The sequence below is a fragment of the Grammomys surdaster genome, unplaced genomic scaffold (assembly GCF_004785775.1).
Source record: "Grammomys surdaster isolate TR1022 unplaced genomic scaffold, NIH_TR_1.0 137, whole genome shotgun sequence".
NCBI lineage: Eukaryota > Metazoa > Chordata > Mammalia > Rodentia > Muridae > Grammomys > Grammomys surdaster.
Genome location: NW_021604595.1, coordinates 4,369,354 through 4,385,660, shown reverse-complemented (window position 1 = coordinate 4,385,660; position 16,307 = coordinate 4,369,354). Strand labels below are relative to the sequence as shown.

At 44.5% G+C, this 16,307-nt stretch overlaps 1 long non-coding RNA gene across 1 annotated transcript in view; it reads right to left on the bottom strand.

Moving 5' to 3' along the window:
- Positions 1-943: 943 nt before the first annotated feature.
- Positions 944-16,307, bottom strand: part of LOC114617569 — a 165,455-nt gene continuing 150,091 nt past the window's right edge. The window contains exon 4 of the long non-coding RNA XR_003710813.1: positions 944-1,051. This is a non-coding gene — a long non-coding RNA (uncharacterized LOC114617569). The remainder of the gene's footprint in view (positions 1,052-16,307) is intronic.

Below are 16,307 nucleotides of genomic sequence, written 5' to 3'. Positions count from 1 at the left end.
CACACACAAATTCAATTCCAGATGAACAAGATCAAGCAAAATAATGTCTGTGTGTCGGAAAATTACTATAATCAGAGAAAGTTACATGGTAAAAATACTTTGCCACTGCAAGATGCTGATTGTCAAGAGAAACAGACCTTAGATGAGGCTATAGAATATACTGTACTCTCTGCAGTCTGACAGTTGCCCCCCTCAGCTGAGTATCACAGAGTTATCCTTAGCATATCATTCTCTTGTCACACATCTTACCAGTCACCTCAAAGTAAAAATGATTTTCTCTACTAAAAAAGAAAAGAAAAAGAAAAGGGACTCGACAGGGTAGCTAGATGACTCAGTGGGTAAACCACTTTTTATGCAAGGATAAAGGACCAGAGTTCAAATCCCTGAAGCCACATAAAAAGCAGATGGGTAGGGTAACCTACTTGTAATTCCAGCTGAAGGCAGAGACAGAGGTTCCCCTCAGCAAGCTGGCTGACGACACCAGTCCTATTAGCTCTGGGTTCAGTCAAGAGACGCTGCCTCCATGTACAAGGTGAAGGTGATTGGAAGAGACCTCCAATGTCAAGCTCTGGGCTCTACATGCACAGAAACATGTGAACTCACATACATGTGAGCATGCCTACACACAAGCATGTTCACCGCATACGTGTGTATATGTGTTTATGCACAAAAGTAACAGTTCTCTTTCACTAACAGACTCCAGAAAAAATAAGTAGAGGGATAATATTTAGATATGTAGATATATACTGTTCCTATATGTATATGTGCCTGTGTTTGTATACATGTGTGTATATATGTGTGTGTGTACATGCATGTTCACGTATGAGCACGCACACACATGTGAATCTTCGTGAAGACCTACTGATGTGCGCCCACTACTGTCTCAGGATTTCCAGGTGGTACAGGCTTTGGATCTGCTCACCTGTACCATTTGCCTTCATCACAGTGCAAAGCCACAAGCAGCTGCTTCCTTCCCGGGAGAGGCTCTCTTGAAGATTTTGCTTGAGTAGAAAGGGTGGCAGTAGAGAAACTCAGTGTAAGAGGCCTGAACCTGTGAAAATATAAACAAGACTGGTGGTTAGGCAGCTCGGTGACCCTAATTAACATAATCTGACATCACTAAAAAGATGAATACTCCCCCAACAAACACACATGCATGTACACACATGCATGCACACACATACATGCACTCACATATGTCTGCCCACAACTGTACAAACTCTTACACACACACACACACTCACACACATGCACACACATTATAATTTTTAAATAAAAATAATTTTTTAAAAATAAAACGAATTTAATAGATAACTCCTCTCCTGCCTTGATTCTGATATTTCAGAGAATCAAATACAAGGTTGTTAGCTCACTCTAAGAAGCTACCAGGTGAACTAGAACTTTTGGATTAAAATTCCTCCCTTTTTAAAGGTTGATTTACTTTTATTTTATGCATGAGTGTTTTGCCTGCATGTATGTATATGCATTGTGTGTGTGTGTATGTGTGTGTATGTGTATGTATGTGTGTGTGTGTGTGCAGTGCCTGGAGAAGCCAGAAGAGGGCACTGGGTGCCCTGAGACCGGAACTATAGATTGCTGTGACCTGGCAGGCCAGGTGAGTGTGGGACACCTATCCACTGCTGGCCCTCCCTTCAGATGCTGGTCTGCATTTTAGGCAGGCAGCACCTCCTGCCCCGGCCTCCATCTCTTGTTTGATTGTAACCCTCATTCTCATACACCCTGAGTTCTCACTCACTTTGAGTTTGTCTGAGACAAAAGTGTTGAGGCTGTGACAATCTGCCTGCCTGTGTACCTGCGACATCACTGTGTACACGCCAACTCCTATCTCACTGGCTCCAAAGGCTACATGTTGCTCAAAAAAGGAACCATGGGCTGCCAAGGAAAAACCTTTTCATAATAACATCTTTGGCAAATGACCCACCTTGGAAGCATTAGTCACCGTTGGGACAATAAATACAGATTTTTCTGAGAGGTCACAGAGCCTGCTCTGGAGGATTCTCTTTCATCCACACTGCAAGATTTCCTAAGGCTTTAAGCAGGAATAAAAGCAGCGTGGCTGTCTTATGCAACCCACTCCACGGAGCTCCCAGTATCAGCCTCTCCCTATGGCCTCTTCTGAGCAATGAACCTGGGGACTTCACTGTGAGATCAGAGGTTCTACCTGCTCCTGTGTGACCTCCAGATACTGCCTATGAACAGAAAATGATGAGGGCCAGGAAGACTGTTTCGTTGATAAAGTACTTGTTGTGCAGTTACAGGAAGACTTAAGTCCCGCCCTCAGAAACCGAGTTTAAAAAAGAAAAGTCAGGCATGGGGCATGATTGCAATCTCAGCTCAGGGGAGGCGGAAGCCAGCAGACCCCTCGGCTGGTGCTCAACTAACCACAGACCCTTCCTCAGAGAGCACGGATGGTGGGTCCTAAAGGACAACACCAGAGTTTGATCTCTTTCCTCTGCAGACTCATGCATGCATGTGCACCCAAACACATGCACACCCATATATGCATGCACACATGCACACATACACACAAGGGACTATTAAACGCAATAGATAAAAAAAAAACCAGGGAAAACTCTGACTTACGCTAGAACTTTAGAAATATTTGTCCTGTACAAAATTTGAAGCCTGCCAAAGAATGTCTATAACAAATATATCATCTTTGAAGTTCAGCACAAAGGACCGACAGGGACCTAACTGCCCTGCTGATGGACTCGTCCCATTTGTTGCAGGATATGATTTTAGGTTGTTTGTTTGTTCGTTTTAAATAAAGACAGGTTCTCACGTAGCCCAGGCTGATCTCTAACTTACTGCGTTCATGTCCCTGTTCTCTACGCTCTACATTCTCTCTACAATCTCGTTCTCTATGCTCTACATCCTGCGTGCTGAGATGATTGACATGCACCAGCCTATATGGATTATAGGGCTTCAAGAAAGCTAGGCAAGAACTCTACCAACTGAGGGATACAGCTCCTAAAATACAGTAAGTAATTCTATCGTGCTATGTGCAGTGTCTGGTAGCTAGATCCCCACTGTGTTTTTGTTGAGATTTACCAAGTTTGTTTTAGAGTAACTCTACTTTGCTCACTTTGACTCTGTAGGATTCCATTGTGTCACCAAACTGAATCAGCTTGGCTTAAACTTGGCTTTGCACTAGGGACAACTAAAATCTGGCCCAACACAGCCTTTGCACATGGTACAACTGTATCCCTAACTGATATATAAACAAGCTATAATCTATTCTAAGAGTAGAGTATAGCCATATAACCAAGCATCTAAGGCTCAGCCAATCAATCACAAGAGTCGAGATTTAGCCAATCATAGGCTGCCAACTGATCAGACCATACCTACATAAGGCCAATGGCAACTAGAGCCAATCACCTCCTGTCTGCCTGTCACTTCCTTTTCTTAGGCTATTAATATAACCTGTAAATGCGGTAGGGTGGAGCCTTCCAACCCGTCTTTGTTCTGGAATGCTGCCCGGTTCTAGAACCTTTTTTCCTCGCTTAAGTAAACTTTGTTAAATTTAACTCATGTCAGTTTTTCTTTTAACAGTTTCACAGTGTGAAAATATATGTGTGTGTGTGTGTGTGTGTGTATATATATATATGTATATATGTATATATATATATATACATATATACATATATATATATATTCTATTGATGGACTTTCACAATTTTTTTTTTCAGTTTCAATTTTTCCCCCTGTTAGAAACACACTATGTCTATTGGAAGCAATACACATAAGCACACATTTCCCTGGGGTTCAGCCTGGGAGTATGTGAACATACACTATTCCACGATAGCATCAGAGTCATTTCCAAAATGAATATATCAATTTTCATTCCTCCTGGCAGTAAGCTGCTTATATTTTTAAACTGACCAGTCATTTCAGAATCAAAAAGATGGGCCCCATCGGCAGCTGGTGGATTTATTTGCTGAGGGCAAGATTTGAGCATATACTATGTGTCTTTCTCACAGTAGTAAGTTTATGTGTCATCCACCACTGGTGAGTGGGTGACTTGCCAGGATAGGTAAGAAGCATTAGCTAGTGATTTGGAGTGGAGGGAGAGTGAAGATTTTGAAGGTCCCACATGGCTTTGTTCCACAGTCGTTCAGTTCTTACGGTGATGCCAAAGAATATTCCAATAGGTGGTTTGGGTGTGGAATCCCAGCACACAAAAGGTAGAGGCAGAGATATCAGAGGTGTAAGGATATGTTAAGTCACAACATAGGTTCCAGGAAAACCTGGGCTATACGGGATGCCATCTCAATAACCACCAAACTAAACCAAAACAAATAAACAAATAAAGTAAATAAAAAGAATGTTCTAAGACACATGAAGTTCTAGGGTCAACACTGCCCACTGAGCAGCTATATATATTATATATGTTATATAATATACTTATATTATATATTATATAATAATAAAAATGAAGTGATAAAAAACTTGAGGCCCTTCTTTATGTTTTCATTATTAGAGAGGAACTAACAGTAAGCCAGATTAGATGAGAAAAAACACTTTTGGCTTTATTTTAGAAATGAGAAATTAAAGACCTTGTAATTATGTTTTGCTGGGCATAGGCTCCATGGGAAAAATCTTCCCTCTGCATAAGACCAAAGTCAGAAGGTAAGGCTCCTAAGCCTTTGATGCTGGTTTAAAGAGAGACCCCCTGAAGTGGGCTACTTTTACAGGGCTCCTCCAGGTACGAGGTAGACCTGGCTGGGTCTGAGTCAGAGGTAGCAGATAAAGGTTTAGCAAGACAAGATGCACTGATGGTCACTGGTCACCATCAACACTAACCAACATAAATCATCTCATGGTTCTTCCTCCCCTCTTTATACTGCCATAGCACTAAGTGGTCTGCCTTGTGGTTCTGAGTCCCCTTCTCCATCCTGCTCTCCTTTTGACTGGAACCCTAATCTGACAGGGAAACGCCTGAATCACGATATCACGGTAAGGGGAGAAATGGCTAACTAATAATTGTAGAGGAACAGGGGATATTTCTGGAAAACTGGGTGTTGAGAGAAACTAAGAAAAGCGAGTTATGGTACGAAATGCTTTTACGTTGCCTGTTTGGGGTTTCTTGGCAGTTGCCAGTGAAGTCACCTCTGTGTAGGCCCTCACATTGTGTTACATTCAGAGAGATCTTATTTTTGTTGTTGTTTAAAATGTATTTACTTATATATTCCATTCATTTGTTTATTTGCTTACCTCGTGTGCCTACATGTGGAATGCAGAGGACTATTTAAGGCAGTTGGTTCTCTCTGTCCCCTACATGGGTTGCTGGAATCTAATGTAGGAAGCCATGCTTGGGTTAAAGACACCTTTATCTGCTGAGCCATCTCGCTGGACCACAAGTCTTTATTTTGTTCACATTTCATAGACTAGTAAGCTAGAGCCCAGGTGGGCATCACCCGGTGAGCTCTTCCTTCCTGGTGAGGGAAGCTTTAATTGCCTTGTTTATTTTCTATTTAAAAAATGTGATTTTAAAAGCCACCCTGGGGCAGGTGTAACACATTTGGCAGAGTGCTCTGCCTAGCTTATACAAAGCTCCGGATTTAATCTACAGTACCACATAGAACAGCCATGGTGGTACACACACCGGGGGGCGGAGAAGGTGGCGGATCCGGGGTGGTGGAGGGCGGAGGAGGAGGAGGGGGGGGGAGGAGAGAGGAGGAGGAGGGAGGAGGTTGAGAAGATCAGGCTCATCCATGACTACACAGAATGTCAGAGGTCAGCCTGGGATACACGAGACCCTGTCTTAAAAGAAACGAAAGCCACCTTACGATGGGATTTAGTGTCTGGTACAAGTGCATGGGCACAGGTGGTGGAAGAAGGAGTCTGTGACTTCAGGTGACAAGCTAACAAGACCATCAGAATCACCATACTGTAAAGGAGACTTGTGACAGTGTTGAATAAAGATCCTGTTTAAGTACACCTATATTCCACAAGTTCAAAAATCCATTGACAAGTGACTTTGTTGTCCGATATGATATGTAAGTATGTTGGCTTGTTATCCAGTGACTAGACTGTCTTTGGGGGAGAGTCATGGGAGTTCGCTGAAGTGCTCAATGAGCAGCTAATTAGCTTCCTCTCTTCATGGAAAATGAGGTCAGAACCCACTTCCAGCCCAATTACCTTTTGGAGACTGTATCAAACCCACCAGCAGCCTTTGTGACAGGAAATCTCTTTGCAAAGACAATACAGGCCTAAAAATTCTTCATCAAGGGCCCTGCCTTCCACAGGCCGGGCCTGCTCACCAAAAAGCTATACATTTGTTATAAACTCTTGCAAGGGAGCTGTTGGGACAAGCTGGGCCAACCAGCCAAGTCTCGATGATGTCAGACTGCCTGTGCTCTCTGATTGGCCACTCTCGCCTTCACTCATCTATAAAGGGAGGGGGATGGCAGACAAGATGCTCTTACGACATTGCCCACAGCAGAAGAGCGCAGCTCAGCAGCCTGGCAGAAGCAGAGCGTCTGTTCTTCTCTGCCAGAGGCAAGGAGAACAAACTGGGGTTTCTAAGCATCTCCAAGTGGAAGGAAGAAGATTTGTTTAGGCTTTGTAAGGGAAGATACACACATGCGCGGGCCACCCATATCCCCCCCCCGCCCCCGCACCATTGTGGCAGCAATGCCCATCTAGGAAAATATTACCCCACATGCTCAAGGAATGCTTCCCACCTTTGAGACCACTGTGGGTCCCCAACAAGTTACACAGAGCAGTTCTCAACATAAAATGAAGCACTTCCATGAATACTACCAGTAAGTAGCGTTGTGAAATCCAAGGTGGGAGAGAAGGCCCGGTGGGAACTATGTGGGCTCCCAACACAGTTTTGAGTTTGACTAAGTGGGGAGGTGCACGTCTCTGGGCCGGGACAGCAGACAGAAGCTGCTAGGTTCGGAGCTGTGCTAGACGTAGAATTTGAGAAGCCTAGGACAGAATAAAAACAGCTGAACTGGGAAGGAGCAGTAATAGACGCCATGAAGCTCACTTGTCACAGGTTGTAGCAACTGATGATCACTGTGGCATATTTACAAGACAACCTTCCGATGACTCAGGCTATCTGGACCTCCATAGTTAGAGGCTGCCATTTCGTTTTGTTTTCCTCTCCTTCCTCTTCTCCTCCTCCTCCTTTTCTTCTATCTCCCTTGATCTCCTTCTCTCAGTATACCCCCCCCCCAGTTCCTCAGAATGGAACACTCGAATATTCAAAATAAATACATGCATTCCTTTAGCGGAGATAACTGCTTGCTGGCTTGATTCTCGGGTTCATTAGTCATTAAATGAGACATTGATGCCTGTGGAGAAGGTTAGCATTGAGCTGGGTTCAATTGTATAAATAGAAGTCCATGGCCCTGAGTGCTTGTCTAGCGTGCAAGGAACCCTGTGTTCCATCCCCGGGACCATAGAAACTCTGCAAGGTGGCTGGCACACAGCAAGAAGCCCAGCACCTGGGAAGTTCAATGTTATCTTTTGGCCACATAGCCTGGCCTAGAGATCCTGCCTCAAAATAAAACAATAAAACAGAATAAAACCATGCATGCATGTCTCTTCTCTCAACCAGCTACTCAGAGCAGATTTGAAGATGAAGCCGATGGTTTCCTGAAATGGCCAGCAAAATGGGGCCCAGTGATAATATCCGCTCACAAATGAGGTGGGACAAGCTCTGCTGCTAAATGCCATTTAGCTGCAACGTTGTCCTGCAGAGAAACTGCCCTCTACTCTGGAGCCACACCTTCCTTCTCTCCCTTGTTTGCTGTGCAGATGAGGAAGAGGAGGTATACTGGTGTGTCAGCACAGCCATGGCAGAGTCATGCCACAGGGACAGCAGAGAAGGGGGGATCCGGCATAGCTGCCTAGCAGGCGACTGGTGGGCAGTCCAGTAGAAGGCAATGATGAGAGTATCATGCACCCCTGCCCAATCAGAAGCCAAAGATTCCGAGGTGTCCACCCACCTAACAAGATTGTCCCTGTTCTATCCAATCTCAAAGCCTAGAGTGTGTAACACATTAGCATCCCACACTTCCTTAGCTTTCCACAGCCAATCACCATTGCCTATACAGCACTAAGCAGACAGTCTCACCAATCACTCGGCAGGAGGATGCACAGAGAGGATGGATCAGCGCAGATGTGAAAAGCCCTCATGGTTAGTTGATACAGAAATGTGCGCTGACAGCAAGGAGACTCAGAACTCTGAAAGGCTTCTATGCGACGCTCCCTACGGCCATTTATTACATTGCAAACAAGCCGAGGATCTAAAGGGCTAGCTCAGTTACCTTGCTAAGTAATCATGAGAACCTGGGTTTGATCTCCAGAACCCATGTAAAAAGCTGAACATGCTGGCACATATGTGCTGGGGTAGCAGAAAGATCCCGAGAGCTTGCTTCTAACCAGGCTGGCTCAGTCAGCAAGCCCTGGGAACCAATGAGAGACTTACTACATCTCAAGATACAAGTTGTACAGCTTCTAGGGAACAACACCTGAGGTGCATCTTTGTCCTACACACACACACACACACACACACACACACACGCAAACATACAAGTTCAATTGGTAAAGGGCAGCTGATATCTTTTAATAATAAGCAAAAACAACTGTCACAATGAAAGATGGCATTATTTATAAATATTAGTATGTCCAGATATGGACCCTTCTCTTCCCCACTGACTTTTCACAGGGAGAGGACATTCTGGGGATCACTAAAATGACAGCGCTCATTGCTAAATGTCACTGGAGTGGTAAATAAACAGATTTACTGTTAGGAACCTTTAGTGAAGCAGGATAGTACATGCCCGTAATTCCTCCCTTCTGAGGCAGGAGCATCACTGAGAGTTTAAAGGGCACTAGGAGATGCATATTAAGACCCTGTCTCAAAAGCAAAACAATCTTCACAATGAATATCGTGTCAAACATGGAAATCTTGAATATGATGGTATGATTTATTTGGTTGGGTTTTTTTTCCATTATGAAACTGTAATAAATGAACCATGGTTATTTTCTACCAATAACCGAGATTAATAGGACCAGAAAGATAACCCAGCTTGTAAAATACTTCCCTTGCAAACATAAGGTTTCGAGTCCCATCTCCAGAGCCCATGCTTTAAAGAATGTCTTTAGAGCCAGCTGGGGTCATACTCTTAGAACCCTAACACTGGGGCCGCTTGAAGGTTAACCAGCCTAAACTAAGCGGCAGGTTTCCAGGCCACATGGAGACACTGTCTAAATAAATAAATAAATAAATAAATAAATAAATAAAGTGGAGGCCGTCCTGAGGGATGCTACTTGAAGCTGACCTCTGGCCTCCACACATATGCACACACACAAGCATGTGCACACATACTAAGGACATACACCTCCATTCATAGCCCTGAGTGACACACGTTGTGTGCTATCGGCAACACATTTTAGAAAGCCAGCTGACCCTTCCCATCTTGTCTCTGTTGTTCTGCCTGCATGAACTGCACCCACGAAGAATGCAGTGTCATTTGCATATCTAAGCAAAACCACACAAAAACCCAAAGCATCCTACAGTGCTCCCCAATGCCAAAGGAAATGATCCTGGAGTATTCACGCCACTGATTACGCTACATTAATGCGGGATAATTAAAAGTTGCCTGTCTAATAATATTAGGCAGTAGACACAACTTTTAGAAAATGTCTCCTTGGTATTAGCTATGCAAAAAAAATCCCCCGAGTGAATGTTCCTCACTAATCAAATCCATCTCCTCTTAAGAGTGGGTATAATAAATGGGTAGCCTAGAAGGAATGCTTTGAACAGAATGTCTCACTATTGTCTGGTTATTCTAAATTTAAAACTCCAACAAAGGCAGGGATTATTCTCCTGGAGGTTCAAGATTCATGAGAGTTTGCTAATGAAGGTTCCTTTAGGAGGCGCAAATCAAAAAATTGCTATCTGCAAGCTGCCAGTGTTTTATGCTTGGGTGGTGTTTTTAAATCAAAGTCACTATTCATTCAACAACAAATGTTTGTCTGGAATAAATGAATGAGAGTGATGGCCTTGAAGTACTTCACAGGCTTAATCACCTCTAAGCTATGAATCAGGAAACAGCTTCCACCCAGCCTGAATGCACATGTCAATCAGAGCGAAATGGCAGCCATCCTTCTGAGGGATGAAGTCAGATATGGAGACAGCAGCACACCTTTGCTGCTTATAAAATGACTTATACTGGGGGTCTACTGGCCCCTGTATTTGCCTTTCTGTGCAGTCTTCATACAATTTGGAAAGCTGAAGTATCTAGGGCACATGAGATAAGATTGAAGCATCATGACAAAGCGTGGGTAGTTGTGAGATCACAAAGGGGTAAAATCCCTCCACCTTAATATTAAAGCAGAATGGTAATATTTCACCCCAAGGAAGAGCAGAGAGCAAAACACTCACCCAGAATCTTTCTGATTCCACAGTACAAGAGACATGTGCCTACAGGGCACAGGATGGGTGACAGAGCAGGACTCCCTGAGACTTCTGGCTCATTCCTATTCTTCCAATAACACTGATAACAACCATCCTTTTATTCTCATTCTGACCTTAGATCAGGATGTAACCAGAGAGCTGCCCAGTTACTTAATGCCTACCTGTTTGCAACTCACAGGCAGTACAAGAGGAAAAATTGTTTTGTTTTGTTTGCAGGTGGAATCTATTCAGCAAGTAGCAAATCTTCAGGCATTTTGGGGTTCTTCAATATCTTACAGCTTTTCCCAGTCCATGTCAAGGGAATTAAGGCCCTGTTGCCCTCATAGAGAAACGCCTTGAGTGTACTCAGGGTAAGGCAAAGTACAACATGCCTCCCACAGGTCTATTTTGGCCCCAGTGGATGGATGGGCACCCTCTGTTTTATGCAGACTAAAGGAGAAAGTGAAGTTTACCTTGGAGAGCTTTCCCCTTTCCCCAGAGGGGCCGCCTAAAGCCCCTGAGGTCTCTCTCTCCTAATTCCTCTCTACCCCTCCCATCCTCCCAGGCTGTTAACAGTCTTGAATCACCCTATTGTCTCCTCAGGAACACACTTCACTCATTGTTTGCCTCCTTAAAAAGAAAAAAAAAAAAAGCTACATTTAAACCTTTTAATTTTTAAAGCAACACATCAAAAGCTTTCCTTTCCTCTCCTTTCTGGCATCAGGAGGCAGTGGATGTTCTGAATGGGCAAACAGGGAAAGTCATGGTCTCTACTTTCAGAAAGCCTGTTTCGGTGCATGCTAAAGCCTGCTGAAAGGGAAATACTTTGAAATCGCCAACCAGGTTCATGTTCCAGACAGCGCCTGCGCGAGCCTTACTCAGTTATAAATTAGAAGAGAGGAGGATGTGGTGTGATGTTGTCAGTGCACCAGGTGTAAGATAATGATACATCCTGGCCGGCCACATCATCTTAAAGACCACTCAGAAGAGCCCGAGTGCAAGGAATCACAGCAGCCGAGGGGATTGGCTGACTACTTCTGCTAAGGCTCTGCACCCCCAGCATCAAATCTAGTTCAGGAGGGACAACCCTATTATAGCAGTTCTGGAAGGCCTGAGAGCTTGGGTCCACCCCAAAGCCAAGCGTCCCTTACAGGCAGCTCTGAGTATTGTTCAACTGCTAAATCCCATCTAAAAGCCAAACTCTGCCATTCCCCTCTCTCTCTCCTCCCTGTAACCCGTTTGCCTAAGAATGGCTCAACAGTGCAGATAGGGTGCCATCCATTCATTCCAGAACCCAGTTTGAGCCAGCTACAGATTTTCAAGTCAAAACTGCGAATGATCCCTAGGTAGAGTATACCAAGCCTTAATTAACAATGACTGCCAGAAAGTGGTGGAAAACATATTCCTTTGATCATGGATGGCATCCCCCCGCCCCCAGCCCCCTGCCAGGTAAGTAAGGGAAGAATATTAATATAAGCAAAGGCAAGGTGTCAAGGTAAGCAGGTGACCAAGAAGGGAGAGAAGCACACAGCTTCCTCAGTCCCCACCATAAGAGGGGTAAGTTTGCAAAAACCTAGTGCTGACCCAGGCCTCGTTCAGAGGATGAATTTTTAAAACCAAGTATGAATGAGCCAGGAGTGGTGGCATTACACAAGCCCAAGTAGGAAGAGGGTTACTGTGAGTTCAGCATCAGCCTGGATCACATAGTGAGTTTCAAGTTTAGAGTGAGGCCTTATCTCAAAAGGCCTTGCCCCACTAAAACATCAAATATATGTGCTATGGCTAAAGTTTAGATAGACAGGGTGGGGAGCAGGGGGAAGTGGGGAGGGAGGCGTTAAAGGCGTGGGTGTGGATGTGGCCATGAACATCCAGCCGGGAGGTAGAATGAGTTAGAGTAGCCAGAGTATTAAGTAGGAATAAAGAGGCAGCTTGGTGGGGAAAGGAAATGTGGGGACCTAGAGGTAAGATTCACTGAAGGTAGGTAAGCCTGGAAAGATGGCTCAGTGGGCAAGGGTGCTTATCACGAACCCCAACAACCTGAGCTTGATCACTTGGAACCCACGTAGTAGAAGGAGAGAACCAATCCCCACGAGTTCCTCTGCTCTCCACATGCCCCATGGCACGGGCTTGCCTGCTCCCACACAAGGTGAACACATCCTAAGTTTTTAGAAAAAGAAGTCATAATGGTCTTGCTTCCATCCCCCAGGGAGTTTCTCGGGATCACAGCAGGAGGTGGCATGGGGAACAGAGGATCCAGTGCTAAAATCCCCATGCCTCTGCCAGGGTCTTCCAAGTTGGCACCAGGAGTACAATCCCACCTGGAAGAGCAGAGATATGGTGGGATAGGACATGGGAACTCAATGTCTTAGGCTAGAAACTTGAAAAGGGGGGTTCTTGTAAGGTTCCCTGCCCTGAGCATGGGGAGGCAGCAAGGGGGACCTGATATAAGCTGTTCCCTAGACTCCCTCCAAAGGCTAGGGGTGTCGCCACGCAATGGTAACACATCTGCATATGAAAGACCCAGGGTTGTGATCCTAGAACTGAAGATCAAATATCAAAGCTACATCAGTGCTGAAGTTAACAGCACTCAGAGGAGCCTCTCCACTTTCCACCCAACATCTCAAACACCTACCACTGTGCCCTCCTACCTCAGCCACCTTGTTCACCTGCTGGAAGTGGAAGCCGACTCTTGAAGTACAGTAATGTACCAGTCGGGAACAAGGAGACCTTCAAACAGGAGTACTTTTGTTTGTACAAGCCATGCCCTTCATCTGTAATGACATTTTTTTCTCATTTGTCACATCCAGCCTCTAAATATTAGATCACCTGGTAAGTCCCAGGTGTGCAACTCACACCGCCTGCTTCTGGATCATCCGTGCATTGGCTTGAAGTCCTCGCAGCCTCCTGGTGTGTAGACAACAGCTCTTCAACCATGGCAACACTATTGACATCTACATCTGTCACCTGTCCCAGCCCTTCTTATTTCAAATTTTGCTTTCTATTTTGGTTCTCTGAGATATAGTTTCATACAATCTAGACTGGTCTAAATCTTGCTATGTATTTGAGGATTAACTGCTCTTCTGATCCTCCTTCCTCCACTTCCTAAGGGCTGGGATTACAGGGCCTCACCCCTCCTGACTAGGGAGTGTCTACATTAGAAAGCAAGAGAGTAATATTTGAAACGACTATGTGCAGAACAAGAGGTACTAACTTCATCTCCCAATACCAAGTATCTACCAAGGGCGGCTCTACACAATCCTGGCAGCCCTGCCTCTGTTCGAGAACAATCTTGACTTTCCAGTAAGCACTCCAGTCAGCAGCACCCCTCCCTCACTTACACAAACACACAATGGACACCAGGTGCTCATACAACAACTCTTCTTCTTCTAAGTTACCTTTATTGACAACTGCCTCTCGACCAGCAAGAAGAGAAAACACAAGACACTGAATATGCCGTGACCAGGTTCGTCAAGCCTGTGACCCTCCCACTGCCTGCGCACACTTGACCTCCGTCTTGTTTTGTCATTTGACTGCATTGTGTTCCAACGTGAAGAGAGTTGTTTTGTTCACTCTTACTCAAAGACATGTGATGCTATTGTTCTTTGTCTCCTTTAAAAAAAAAAAATCTGTTGGCATTCTTGCTATCCCCAGTAAGTGAAGGGCCTGTGAGGTTTGCTGAAGCTTCTGGGCTAAAGCAATTATCTGCTGAACAACCAGAACCCAGCTGCAAAGGCCATGAGGAAAAGTGCAAAGGGCAGCTCAGGCCACGCTTTGAATCGTAAACATTATTTTGGGCAGAGTGGGTTGCTGCTGCCTGGTATGTTTTCCGCACCTAATTGGGCCGGGTAGCACGGCACTCCTGGGGACCATTACAGAGATACAGGTGTGGCTTCCATGCATAAAAGTTGTGTGTCTGGCAATCTGGGCACGAGCTTACCTTCTTCAGACTACTTTCTATGGTAAATGTTCTGGGGGAGTTCATTATTCACGAGGATTGTATCAATGGTTTTGTGAATCTGAAAACCTCTCTGGTGTTTTATGAACGCCTAGCTCTGAGCTTTGAGTGTAGCTTCTATGAATTCTTCAGAACCACAAGAATATGAGTAGGGAACGAACTTTTTAACGTTACGCTATTTTGTTACAGAGCCCAGAGAAATATTCACACAAAAGGCAAGACCAGAAATGTGACATTTGATTCTCTATCTCAAGAAGGAGGATAACTAGAGTAATCCCAGTCTGGAAGAGTGCAGGCTGGAGGGGAGAGGGTCTGGAATGGGAGGCAGGTTGGGAAGCAAGAGGGAGACTGAGTCACCAGCATCTGAGTGGCTCAACCTTCATAATCAAGCCTATGTCCTGGGAATATCGGGTAGAATGAAGGATGTCTTTTTAGATAGTAGGGCTGTGTGTCAAAGAAATCCATTTGCAGCTACTCAGGCAGCAAACAGAGAAGCCTGGATCCAGGAGAAATTCAGAATCAGAAGACTCTCCCTCGTATGGTGATCTCACCCATCATCCACAACAGAGAAGGGCAGAGATGGTCCAGTACTCCCGCTTCCTCCTGGGCTTGGTTGTCTGTTGGCTCCAGCATTGGTCTTAGAACCAAGCCTCCAGGCTGAGTATAGCCTAATGGTTGTCTGAAGGCACAGAGATCATTTGAGAATGAATTCCATGCCAAGAAAACCCTCTCATCACTCAGTCAGAGGCCCACCCAAAACAGGCAGCATGAGGACACGCAAGGGTCCGGTGACAAAAGAACTCCCAAGAAATCAAGAAAAGAGGCTATTTCAAAAAAAGAAAAAGAAAAAGAAAAAAAAAGGTCTTAGGACTGGAGGATATCATCCATAGTTTTAAAACTGAAGGAGACGGACGTTCAGGTGCAGACATGAACGGCAGAGGAAGAGAATGAAGGCCAGCTGACTGGATCACAGAATTAGAGCAGGAAGATAAAAGTTCACACAAATAATGGGTAATATGAAAATGTGCATAATACAACTTCAAAAGGTGGGCCTTAAATAAATATATAAAAGCTAGAGAACTCTAGCTAATGGTGCAGATAAGCTAAATTAAAGAGAAAGTGGAGTAAAAGCACACACGGTAACCTTTTAGTAAAAAGTTTTGTTCAAAGGTCAGTTGTGAGGATTGTGACTGTCTTTGATATGAGGACCAGTGGGAAGGGAAGAAACAGGCATGAAGAGGGAAGTCAGCTCAGCAATGTGAGAAGCACACTGCGAAAATGATTCTAAAATGCACAGGGGAGCATCAGGCAAGCTATAACGCAAGAGAAGACAAAGGAGGAAGCCAGCACACAGGCATCTGTGGTTCACAACGTCATAGAAATGCATACCAAAGAAACAGTCGTTAAAGAGATAAGTGAAGAAAACTTTTTCTGAAGTAAAAGAGCACTGTATTCCAGTACTGCAGACAAATGAATAAAGACTTCAATCTATATAAGGGAAAAATAATGAAAAGGGATATCTATGCATATGTATGTAAGATAATCAATAAACAGGGACACAGCATGTGCTTATTTCCTGAGGAAATGTGAATTTTGAGCTCAGAGAAAGAATGTCAGAAGCACTCAGTGAGGAAGGCCATGAAAGCAGTTAAGCAGGCCACCAAGACGAAAGCCCAGAATAATACTCCAGGCAACAGAGGACAGGAAGTGAATGTGTATCCCTGGTGACACAGGTGAGTAGAGGACAGGAAGTGAATGTGTATCCCTGGTGACACACAGGTGATTAGAGAGAGTAGTCACATTTCTACTGAGGTATAAAAGCTAAAAAATCAAAATTCCAGGTGATCTAAAGGCTCTAAAGGACAAAGAACTTCACACACACAAAAAAAATTAATGTGAGGCACTTCTCCAGTC